Raw genomic sequence first — 12,527 nt, 5'->3', positions numbered from 1 at the left:
AAATATGTACTTGTGGTTAACAGAAGACAAACATCCAAGCAATGGTTCTATAGATAGAAATGTTCTTTCTGGCTCTAAAACATAGCTTTGTCCAAAACACACCCTATTTATTATTTATTCTTGGATATTTTTGTTTCCTACCCAGCTTAGGGCAAACCTTAACTCTAGGTGATCACTTTGCAAGCAAAATAGTGTTAAATGGAACCACATGCCTCAATGATTTACAGCATACATTATGTGGGCTCGTGTTCACTGTCCTCAATAAATAGGTATTTTGATTGTATTAAAAGATTGTCTCCCTTAAACTGTAAATATTACATTTGTTACAGAGTCATCAGTGGGAACAGATTCTTGTTAGTAGCTTAAGATAATATACTACCAGCCAAGTCAGTATAACATGTGTCTGGAAAGTAGGAGTTACCAGCACCGTTGAAAGGTTGAACACAGTAACCTGGTATAGTAGGTTTGTGTACACCCTGCCTCTGTTCCGTGTAATACTTCTCTGTTTAAATCCTTTCACGAAATACCTGAGGAACAGGTTTGAAGGAAATGGACTCTTAACTTGAAGGCCACCCCATCAATTGTAATGCAGACAGGCAGATTTTCATGGAAGCTGTGGATTTTGGGAGCTCTGCAGGGGAAACTTCAAAGGTTTAAGTCTGGATTTCTCTGTACAAGAAACCTAACCTAGCCAAAAGAGGTTAGTGAGGCATCTAAATCCCAGTGAATGGTAGCCAAATCCCAAAAGCTTAGCAAACTCCCTGCATCATCATTTTTTAGTACCTTGACAATCCACAGCGAGCTACGTTTTTAATTAGAAGTGTATTTTGCAGGGAGCTGTTGGGAAAACACCAGTACCATTTTCTTGTCTTTTTTTGCTTCATAATTCAATGACACTTTTTACAGGAGCACAACACACTCTCACCCACATGGTCAGGTGTAGATCTATAACAGATCTAGCAGATATTTATGACTGGTTTCTGTGGGAACTGTAGCCCACTCACCCCATTAGCGTTGCTCTGGCACATATGAAGTAAGTCCTTCTTGCATACTGCTTTCATTTACACCAGAACTGCATCCAGGTTGGGTTGTACCATAGCATCTCGGTGACCTTCAAACTACTACCTTTCTAGCCAAAGGATGCATCAGTCATTGCTAATATATGCTTTACACTAAATAGTGATGAATATTGCACTGATTAGTTCTCTCCACAACTAGCTCAGTTGACTGGTCTATGGATCCCAGGTTTTGCTCGTCAAAAATGTGTACACTCAAATCTGCAAATGAACTTATTTCCTAAAACCTAGGTTGCTAATCACAGAGGCTCCTTATGCAGTCAGTAGAGACTGATGCCAATCTCCCTCTACGATGATGCATCCCATAATTTAAAAACCCATTAACAAACACTTCAGACAAGGAACACAACTTTTTCCTTAGTGCTTTCCATATCTCTCCATTGACTGCAGAGGGAGCCTACATGTCTACTTCTAAACACCTAATGTTTAAGTGAGTGAAACCCACCCTGAAGTAGTAGGGCTGAGGCCAAGATAATTACATACAAAGTGTTTTCAGGATCAAGTCCAGAGGTTATTGAGGACTCTGCTATGAAAGGTGCTATTCATCTCTGCAGTATAACATGGAAACAGAGTGACCGCATGTTGGTGTTTGTTGTTGAACAAAATTACCTTCAGAGCTGGACAGAAAGATATTTTATTCAAACTGAACAAACAGATTTTTAATTAATTTTGTTTGTTTCTCCTTTCTTTACAAATCATTTATTCAATTTTATACTAGATTTAATTCAGTTTACATCAGCAACATTTCTAGATGTGGCTAAGCCTGGCTGCCATTCAGTCTTCAGGGCTATGGCTTAAAAATTTAAAAAAACAAACAAACAAAAAACCCCAAACTAATACATGTAGCATCATTGAAACCATGTGCATCTGTATAAAATGCTTGTATATTCAGTGGCTGTATCAGCTGAGAAGGCTGTAACTTGAACTCAAATGTGCAGGATTCCCCTGCGTTCAAGAGCCAGCGTTTGATACTGTGGTTTGAGTAGATACCTTCTGTCCTAGCTAACTGCAGACATGAAATGCAGCATATAGATAGGTTTGGTTAGCTAGCTTTTAATATTTCCTCTTTCAGACTTTCTCCTTTCAGTAAATGAGGGCTTTTGTCATTGATTGCAATGAGCAGAACCTGAAGCAGTGGAAAAGAAGCTGCAGTGAGTGTATGTTTCTGAAAACAGACGTGCACACCAGGTACATTTATAGGTGGAAAGCTGCTGTTCCTACCAAGTCAATGCATAGCTCCAGGCGCTTTCAGTTTGCAAAGAAACAGAAGTGAAAGTAATAGAAAAGAAAAACAGTGCTTTAGATTAAAAAAGAAGACTGCAATTTTTGCAAATCAGCTACTTTTCAACAGCTTTGTTCAGCATAGAAAAAAAAAATCTCAGTTTAACTTTTCCTTAGTTAAATATTCATTAGATTGGCACTAAAAAGAAAAAAAAAGAAGAAATTAAGCTTAAATAATACCATCTCTCACTGATACTAATAAACATATTTCCATCATTTATTGTTGTTTATTAATTATTGTAGTCTAAGCTACTTAACACTACACATTAGTGTCAGTCAGACAAGACGATTTAGTTTACATAGAGAAAGACTTCAAGGCCAAAACTACAATTTGATCACTTACCTCTGATCTGACTTGGGAACTTCAGCGGATGATGTCTCAGCTCAACTTCCAACCTCAGGCTGAGCTAGAATAGATAAATAAGAAAAAATGCCTGTCCTGAGCTAAGTAACTAGAAGGAAGAGAAATCCCTGGAGAAATTGTTCCAATGGCTAATAACCATGATCATTATCAAGATGACTGATTTTTCAAGTGGTGTTAGAGCAAACCCCGTTGTAGCAGTATGGTTCATCATCCTGATTTTTGGAAGGTAAAGGTACAACAGCAAACTGTTTTGGCATGTTAAGGTCTCTGAATACATGACACCCTGTACACCATTTACCAGACATTATTGTGTTGCTGGCAAAATCAAAAAACCAGAGGAGATCCAGAGGTGTGTTAGGGAACTCCGGGTTATGCCTAAGCAGTACTAAAAATATATGGTAACTTCTGAGTTTACCTGGGAGTAAACTATCCTACATTCAGATGTCAAAAAGGTTCAAACAATCACACTGTGCTATTTGTGAAGCTATTAGTTGAGAAAGACAAAAAACTCTCATGATTTAAAATCTGGGTTTCAATAGAAAGTAATAAAACACAAATACAAAATAATTAAGGAAACAAATGAAGTGATTGTTCACTTGATCTTGCATCTGCAAGGTCATAAAGAGCTCAGATATATATCCAAGCTGTTAACTTATGTGACTGAGGGACAGAGACCGATCCAGCTGCCTACATTCCTCCAAGATGTATATTGTAACAGTGAGGCCTACTGCCAGAATCACTCTGTATAAAAGCAACCCTTTTCTAGAGATCAAAAAATAAAATACGGGTGGAATATTCTCATTAAATAAGGCATTTTTAAAAAATACTGTGAATGTACACTTTTGCTTCCTCACTTCCTATTATTCAGTTTGTGACCCCTTTTCTTCTACTCCTCTCTTTGGGATACTCCTTGGTATCCCAAGGTTGACCATGGTCATGGTCAACCATGCAAGTATGAGCCAAAAGTGAGGCACTCATGATCCAGTCACCTAAGGCTGCCAATTAGTCCAAGGGAAACAGGCACCTCCAAAGAATACACAACCCTCTTCTAGAGAGGTCAGATGACGGCTTCTTTGGAGGATTCCCACAAAGGCAACCTATGGTGACTAGTTCATTGTCAGAACTTTAATTTTCAGAGCTCTGAAATCAGGTGAGATAACTCTTACCCATAACTAACCCATAGATGACCTTTCCAGGTGTACTGCCATCCTTCATACCATTTTTGATGGTCACTTGCTAGTTTCTGATTAAAATCAGGTGTAGCCTAGGAGAAGAATGCATTTTCCTCTCTATTTGTATAACATCTGATAAACAGGTCTAACTCTTTCCGAAGTCTTTAGTTATGGCATCAATATTTATGTTTTACGTACATATAAGTAAAAGCAGATTGAACTGGGCAACTGCTTTGAAGCACAGAGAAGAAACTTTCATTTTCATATTTTACTGCCGTGAGAAGGTCTAAAAGCAGTGTATGCCTTTGCTGATTAACGTTGGGTTCAATACTTTCATTTACATAAATTAGGGGATGCATATTTTTTATTTAAGTTGTGCACTGATATAAGGCTAGAGATCACTAAGGAATTACATTAATGCTGTTGAATTATTAGATGTTAACTCAAGCATAATTTTTTTTTTGCATATGTTTGTATAATTTAAATTGTGAAGACTGTTATCAAAGTCTTTCTTTTGGTTTTAATCTGAATGAAATCCTAGTCTTCTACCGTCAATAGTAAAAGGCTCCTCCCAAATTCAAAAGCCAGGATTCAAGAGCACAGTTCTTAATACTATCTCTAACCAATAAAGATACCCATTCAACATAAAACTTCCATAAACCACAGGCACATACCTTTATTGCCGATGAACAGACCCAGTGTAGCGACACACTTCAAAAATCTTAGGAAATTTGACTGCAAAATGAAGGATCATTCTGCCTCAGGAACATTCACAAGGCTTTAGCTTCTGGAGCAGGACTAAATGCTCAGGTTGGTCCCAATGCTATTTGCTTTTATTTTCTATGGGGTGAATTTTAATACAGTTCTCTTGGCCTGCAGAGCCTGTTTGGAACTTCAGATCTTTGATATTTTTATTCATCCCTTACACATAACATCATTCGTCTGCCTGGTTTTAAAAGATGTTGGCTGTCTGAAAGCACAAAAGCTGTTTCTTTTGGCAACATTGTTCGGGAGCAGGATTTCAAAAGGGGACCATAGCTAAGGAATACACACTTTGTGTACATATAATGTATTTTACTTTTCTAAAAATCCAGGAAATATACATTGCAGGTGCAAGTTGTCAAAACTTGTGGTTCTTTCAATTCAGCCCAGAGACATAACTGTATCCATATTTTTATGAAACACCAGTTACATGTTCTAATTGTAAAATACGTGGCCTCTGTTCTTTTGATGGCTTTTTCTTTGTGTTTATTGAATCTAGAATTAAACTATAAAGGAAAACAGTCTTGGCAAGGATCTAGGTGGTTTTTGGAGTGATCTGAAGCAACTTACTCCTGGGTTTTGTGGTGCTTGCGGCAGAAAAGGGGTTTGTGCTCATGGCTTTATGGAGTATCTTTGATGCCTACACAGACATACATTCTTCCTTGTCCAAAACATTTAGCCTGGAGTTCAGTGAAAAAAGTTCTAAGTCTGGTTTTGTGATACCACACCACTGACAAGGCAAAATACAAATGATGCACCAAACTAGTATTTTTGTGATTGACAGTGCCCATTCCTTTCATATGTGGCCATCAGAATCAAGTCCTGTACATCAAGAGAAGCAGCTCGTGCACGTCAGGCTTATTTTGGGGATAGAACAATTAGAGGTTTTGCAAACCCTGAACCAAAAAAGAATTAGCAGAAGCCATCATAATCAGTTTTCAATGCAAAAACGAACACACACAAAAACAACCAAGGAAGATCCCTCTGGGAAGAGAATTTTATGTTTTATTCTCATCTAGAGGCAATCAAGAGAGCCAGATTTTCATCTTAATCCACCAGAAACATCAGAAAAACAGAACAATTACAGAAATTTAGTCTTTATCACTCTGTAGTTTTTTGGTCTGGGTCATGTAGTTTCCTTAATCTCGTTTCTTAATGACCTACCTCACACCAGGGGCTCCAATGGGTAAGATGGTAAATAGTACTGAAGGTGAGCAAGAACGATGTGGGGAACAACACACCATTGCACAATGGAGGTCAGCTGGAAATGCACTAACACCTAAGGCAAATCTAGAAGGACTAACTGAAAGGCATGTTTGTGGGAAGGAGCATCTGTACCATGCAGCTGGACAGAGATGAAGGTGGGAATTTCTGCCTTGCAGTCCCTGCACTATGAGCACCACAGGTGCTGCTGCAACAAAGGGGTAAGGACCCTCATTATTATTTTCTTTTCAAGCAGGGGGCACGACAGCCCCAGAATGTCACTGCTATTCCTGCGCAGTCGGAAGGGGAACATAGGCAGGTTAGCAGTCTGCAAAGTAATTAGAGCAAGATAGAAACCTCCAGGGAAAATACCCAGAACCAGCCAAATTTTACTACTCCCTTGCGAAACAAGGGAGGTGAAGACTTGTGGTGGGCTGAATCTGAGATCCCGTGAGTCACAGGATGGATTTGTCAACTGTTAATCTCAGCTGTTAGGGCATGACTCTAAAATCTTGAGTGGTCACATCTTCAGGTTAGTGGAAACAGCAGACGATTACTTTCTTAGGCTCAGCCACTTAATTAAATATAGAAAATCCACTCAGTTACAGCCAACCAGACTCACTGACCTCAAATTTTTAGTCTCACAGTATTTCTTTAAAGTGCAGCATCCTGTCCATGAACACTCAAGAAGAAAAATGTGATAGAATTTACAACTGTCATATTACATATGTTCTCCAAAAAGCAGATAATCTTTTGGCAGACATGAACTCACCAACTTGTGAAGGAAACCTTAGTATAAAAACCTCACATATTTTTACTTAACTGATACCTCACAATGGCACTAACATTTTTCATTCATGGTCTGATATTTGTTTTGAAAGATGATGTGTGAAAGTAGGCTTAAGGTTCAGTTCTATCGTTTTTCAGTGAGGGCACCATTCAAAAATGACATACATTATTTCTAAGCAGAGCTTCCCTTCTAGCAGACTTTTTTGCTTGTGTCCTTTAGAGGAATTCTTGCACCTTCCTTTGAAACTTGAAAAAAGTGGCATCTGCTGGAGCCAGGATGAGGAAGAGATTTGCTATTGCTTTGAACACTTGTGTTCTTTTTACATTACTGGAACCAGAAAGAGGGATTTTACTTAGGTAGAACTTTAGATCCTTAGATTTGATTAAAGCAAACATTATTTTTTTATTTAAAAGACAGAAGGACAATATTTTTAATTTTTCTTTTTTTTTTGATGTCAAAACCTTCTGCTGACATAAATAAAAGACTTCTGGAAGGTTTTCGATTGTGTTTTTGGTCTCTCAGGTAGCTCCGCTGATATCTCTTTTTCTGTGTTTTGTCGTGTCACTTTGCCTCTACCATGACCCTTAAGCTATGTTATTTTCTGTATCTGGTATGTAGGGGTAAAATACCCCAAAACAAATATCTAGTATGGCTTAGTGAAGAGTCATTGAAATCAGCAGTAACTGTAAAATTTGTTGGTAGCAGGAGTTTTTCTGACTAGGGACTCAAGCCTTTGTTCTTACTGTTTCATTATGAATAGGGCATTTTTTTGTCTCTGTATGTTCCACACTAAATTTGCAGCTCCGTTTAATAGCAGATCCTCGGCTGATGTAATTTGTTGCAGAAGCACTGACCTCGGTGAAGCTATGCTGAAACATTGCAACGGACTGAAAGTATGAACGCTGTTGTGTATTGCACAATATGCTACCACATACACCAAGGAATACACTGTGTTTTCTCCAAAACATAAAGTGGTGAAATGATTTATTAAAAAAAAAAAAAAATTTCTCATTTTCCATTGCAAGAGTGGGTTGTACATGTTAGTCTTCTATGTTACTAACCGTAACTTAAGAGAGATCAGTTCCTATACAGAATGGTTAATTTGTGTTAGCTGTAGGCAGACCCTGCTTGACATATGAAGTGAAAGCCACAAAATGCTTAAAATTGTCAACATTTTGCAGTGAGAGGAGTTTTGGTGAGGGTTGTTTTAGGGGGTTACTCAGAACAAATGAAAATATGGACTTCAGAAGCATTTTTACCTTGACAAACTTTAACTTCCTCAGGATGATTTTAGCCTTTGTCTTTGCATCCTCATTAATGAATTGGAATTTGAAGCATCTTCATTCTACACAGATGCCCTTCAAACTGAGAGCAAAGAGAATCAATTGTGAAATATCAGCTGTGTTTACAATGCATTTCTTGTTCATATAAAAACATTTCTTAAGTGTTCATGGCCATAATGGGCTTTTTCTTCCTTACCAGTTTGACCCTATCTTTGCTTTATTTTGCTTCTGTTTGTCAGGCAAAATCAAACTGTCATCTCTGTTTTTTTCTTTTGTCATTTTATTTTTCTATGACCACACACTCACATGTGTACAAGACTTAGAATGTGTACAAGACACTGGAACATGAAAAGATACCACTAATGAGAATAAAACTCTAACACACAATAGTTTTCTTATGTAAATACTTCATGACACTTAACCTTCTATCCTGATTGACAATAACATAGCATATATAAAAATTAAAGCCAGAACAAATCTTAAATTAAATCTAGCCTGAGGATTCTCATCTTGTTTTGATCATGAAAAAATACCAAACCTGTCAGAGTCTGAAAAATTAATTTTGAATGAGGTATCCATTGGTTGAACCCAGAGCTTAGTTCCAGCCATGGATAGCAGCAACCATGAGAGGGAAAGACATACAAACACAGTGTATGTTATTGTCATCACAGCCAGGTGTTAGCAGTTGCCACTCTGCTATGACAGTGACCTGCTTGACTACAAGAATTGTGCCAAGCATTATTCATAGATGTGTATTTTTCCAGTCTGCTGTCAGTCTCTGTTATTTAAAGTGTGAAAGAAACTCTGCATATATTTATCCTGCTGGGCTCTACCAAAATGCAGAAATTCAAATAAAGTAATCACTTACTGAGAAGCCCTGCAAAGTTGTGTCTTTTATTCCAAATAAAATAACGTGTAAAACTGTACAAAGCAAATTAAATTATGTATGGATGGTTTGTCATTTTTCAGCCAGTGGGAGACTTTCTCTTTATACCAAGAGATGGAGTTAAAAAGGTTTCTTGAATATCTCAACATATACATTTTGAAATGTTCTAAATAGCCTTCCCCTGTGCCTCACTAATTTTAAGATTGTCTTACCCTTTAAGTGACCTGATCGCAGTCACTTACACAGCCAACTAATTCCCTGACTTGTTCATTAAGATTATTATTGAAAACCTGAAAAATTCATTATGTGTGAGCACAATGAAAACAGGACAAGTTTTTGGCTCACTGCTAATAAGAGATAAGTTTATTTTTTACCTTGAAAGGGAAAAAAGAAAAGACGCTATATTTCTCAATCTAAGCCTATCAGAAATATAATTCTTGAATATCTTACATGTATGCACATAAAAGACCGTTAATTCTTCCATATGGAAAGAAATCTGTGAAGCAATTTTGCTCTGGGGCAGAAGCTATTGAGTATATCAACTAAATACAAAAAAAAAAAAACCACCATAGGAAAATTATGGGATAAAACACAAAGCAAGCTTTTCAAACTTTAGGAAATTGAGCAATTGAAGGCAGGAAGTTTTGTATATACAAAATCATAAAAGATAGAGTTTAAATCACTATAAATACAGAAGTTTATGCCCTGTGGGCTAAACCTCTGGAGAAGGTTTGCTTTCAGGACCTAAACCTGATCAAAGATAAATTCAGTTTATGTTTTTAAGTTTCAAGAAAGAGCTCTAAGAGGTGCAAGATCAGTGGTGAGAAGCCTTGTCTACCATTATAAGGGTAGCTATATATCTACCTGTATATAGGTATAGTTATGAGGGTAATTATGCACCAAGTGTGTTACAGGGCGTTGCTGGACCCGAACGGAACTTTGAAAGGCCACGAGTTCTTTTTCCAGATTATTTTTCATTTTTGTAATTACTTTTTACGTGATTACATATGTGCTAGTTACAAAATTCTGTGAAATGCCATGCCAAAACTAACATGCAAGATGAAAAGTCATCGCAGTTTACCGAGGACATTTTTTAATGTAGCGATAAGTGAAATGTTCGTTTCTCCAGATCAAAGCATCTCCTGTTGCAAACAACGTAACGTGTTGTATTTAAATGTATCACTGCTGCTAAAAGAGCCTTTTCAGATGAAAATGTGCTGACAATGTTTTTATGATCATTTCTAGATATGATGAACAGCTCTTATGTGCAAGGCATCTCTGCCATTGTCTTCTGCCAAGGTGGAGAGTGAAATGCCCTGTGCAATGTTTTACTGGGTGATTTCTTGATTGGTTTCACTTGTTCTGTTTGTTAAATATGTAAGTAAATCTTTTTCATTTTCAAAGCAAGCAAGGTTTGTGGTGTCCCTGACTTCTTGGGAGCCTATCCCGAATGCTGCTAAGTTCTTTTATCATCAGGTTTGCACTTGATAACACCAGAGGCTGAGTTTTTCCTGGATAAGTATATTTGAATACAGGAGAGAAAAGGACCCAGAGAACAGAGAAGTCATCAGTTCACATCTACACATCTCACAGTGTATTAACAGGTCTGGTTCATCAAACAGCATGTTTGGTCCACTAAATCTTTATTTATCACTAAAAAGACCCTAGGTTTTGTTAAAATTAACTTTGGAAAAATTTTCTCACCATTTCCAGCTTGCAGGGGGGGTTGAAAATAAATCTTTGAGTTTGATTTAGACAGATAATAGATTTTCTTTAAGAAAAGCCTTGAATACACACCTCCCCATGATTTAATTAACCTTACAGCTACTTCGAACAAAACCACAAAATTGCACAGAAAATGACATTCCACTTGCAGCTCAAATGAATAGTCAGTTATCTCACACAAAATGAGTTTTAATATCAGGCAGAAGAAGGAAATCTGCAACCTAGAATATATTGAGTGAAGGCACTAATGTTGCATTTATTGGTCTGTTTTGGAGCTAGACATGTTGTAAGCAGGTCTGCTGTCTCAGGTCACACAGGTGGGCTAGGCAAGACAAGAGGATGAAGTCATGCAGGAGGGTGAAGGCGTGAGTTTAGCACCTTGCTCCTGGACATCCTCAAAATAGACATTTCCTGCCACAGAACTGCAAATGTCCTGGGGCTGCTCCTAAACTGACCTGTATCTCTGCACCACAGAAAACCCTGCAGTGTTTCAAAAGAAAGACCCCTTAAAATTTCACCATAGATGACAGTCAGCCTACGCCTCAGTTATCTTTTCCCAGTAAACAAGATTTGGAATATGTCTGGGGTGTGCTTAAATCTCACTTTCATGTGGAGTTAGGACAGGCTAAGATTTACACGCAGATAGGGAACCTTCTTCTGCTCTGGAATTTCTCAATTTAGATGTCACACTGGAAATTATGTGGAATAATCACAAACAATAATGTGAGGGAGACTAATGTCCACTGTTCCCTTTTTATTCCCTGCTGAGAAAGATGGTTTGTGCTGCAGGGCATTCAGAGCAGAATCCTAATGCAGCCACTTGAAACCAGCCTGTAGGAGCTGCTTTCTGTCCATTAAGAACAGAAAAATTATCACAATGCTACAATTCTGTGGCTAACGCCTTAATCTGTTAAATTAGGCACTTAAGGTATCTACAGGATTAGGTGGGAATTTGATGAATGATAGTGGCACCTAAATGATGGCTTTGGGGACCCTTGATACAGCATGCAGATCACCTGTCATCTCTTTGTAGCTGTGAATTCCAAATTCTGTTGTATTGTGAAAAAAATTTACTGTGAATTGCAACTTCAGGCAAATTCTTTGTTTCACGTAGCATAGGGACTTTCCTGACACACAGTTTTTCAGTCTGAGTATGTGCTGCCTTATAACCATTTAATGATAAAATGACCTGCTGTCAGAAATTTGGTATAAAGTTTTGAAGATATAATGTTTCCTATAGATGGTTAAAAACAAGGCTTGGGAAAAAAATAGAGGGGAAATATTTAACATCTGAAGTCATATTTATTGCATAGAAAACTTCCTATGCATTTGGATAAGGACAAAGCTGGGACAGTTGTACTCAAGTTTAAGAAGTTTGTACAAGTATGTGCTCTCTTTTTCACAAGAGACCAGTTTGAAGCTTTACAAATGTGCTTTACTTCAGAAGCGTTACATGTGGTTACTTCATAGCTCCACACTCTCAAGACACTTTCTTTTGTTCTTGCCTTCTAAGCCAAATGCACGATTCTGGCACTGAGATTTAAACACCAGATGAGGTGGTTCATGTTGGAGTGCTGAAGCCATGAGTTATTATAGTTAAGTGGTCAGAGCATGCTATTTGTTCCAGGGATGCAAAAATGGGACTTTTCAGAAGGCCTACTCCCTTCGACTCCAAATATGCTAGCAAGCTTGGGAAGAAGGGCAGGAGGAAACTTTCCTAAATGGCCAGCTTCCTCCATTGGCATCGGTGCATAGTGGCCATCTGTTCAGGCTGGTTCCCAAGGGCATATCTGGCCTACCAAACAGGCTAGTTTTGTTTTACTTAATTCACAGGTTGGGTTAAACTAACATATAAACTACCAGGGAGTCAGAATTTCAAGTCTACCTTTGACTTTTTCCCTACTTGAGTTCCACCCTTCACACCTTATCTGAGCAGGAAGGCCTCCTATGATTTGATATATTGAACACCATGTATACTTAAAAGA

Source organism: Falco rusticolus, chromosome 5 (genome assembly GCF_015220075.1).
Source record: "Falco rusticolus isolate bFalRus1 chromosome 5, bFalRus1.pri, whole genome shotgun sequence".
NCBI lineage: Eukaryota > Metazoa > Chordata > Aves > Falconiformes > Falconidae > Falco > Falco rusticolus.
The sequence above is the reverse complement of the archived record's forward strand: the minus strand, read 5'-3'. Positions refer to the sequence as shown.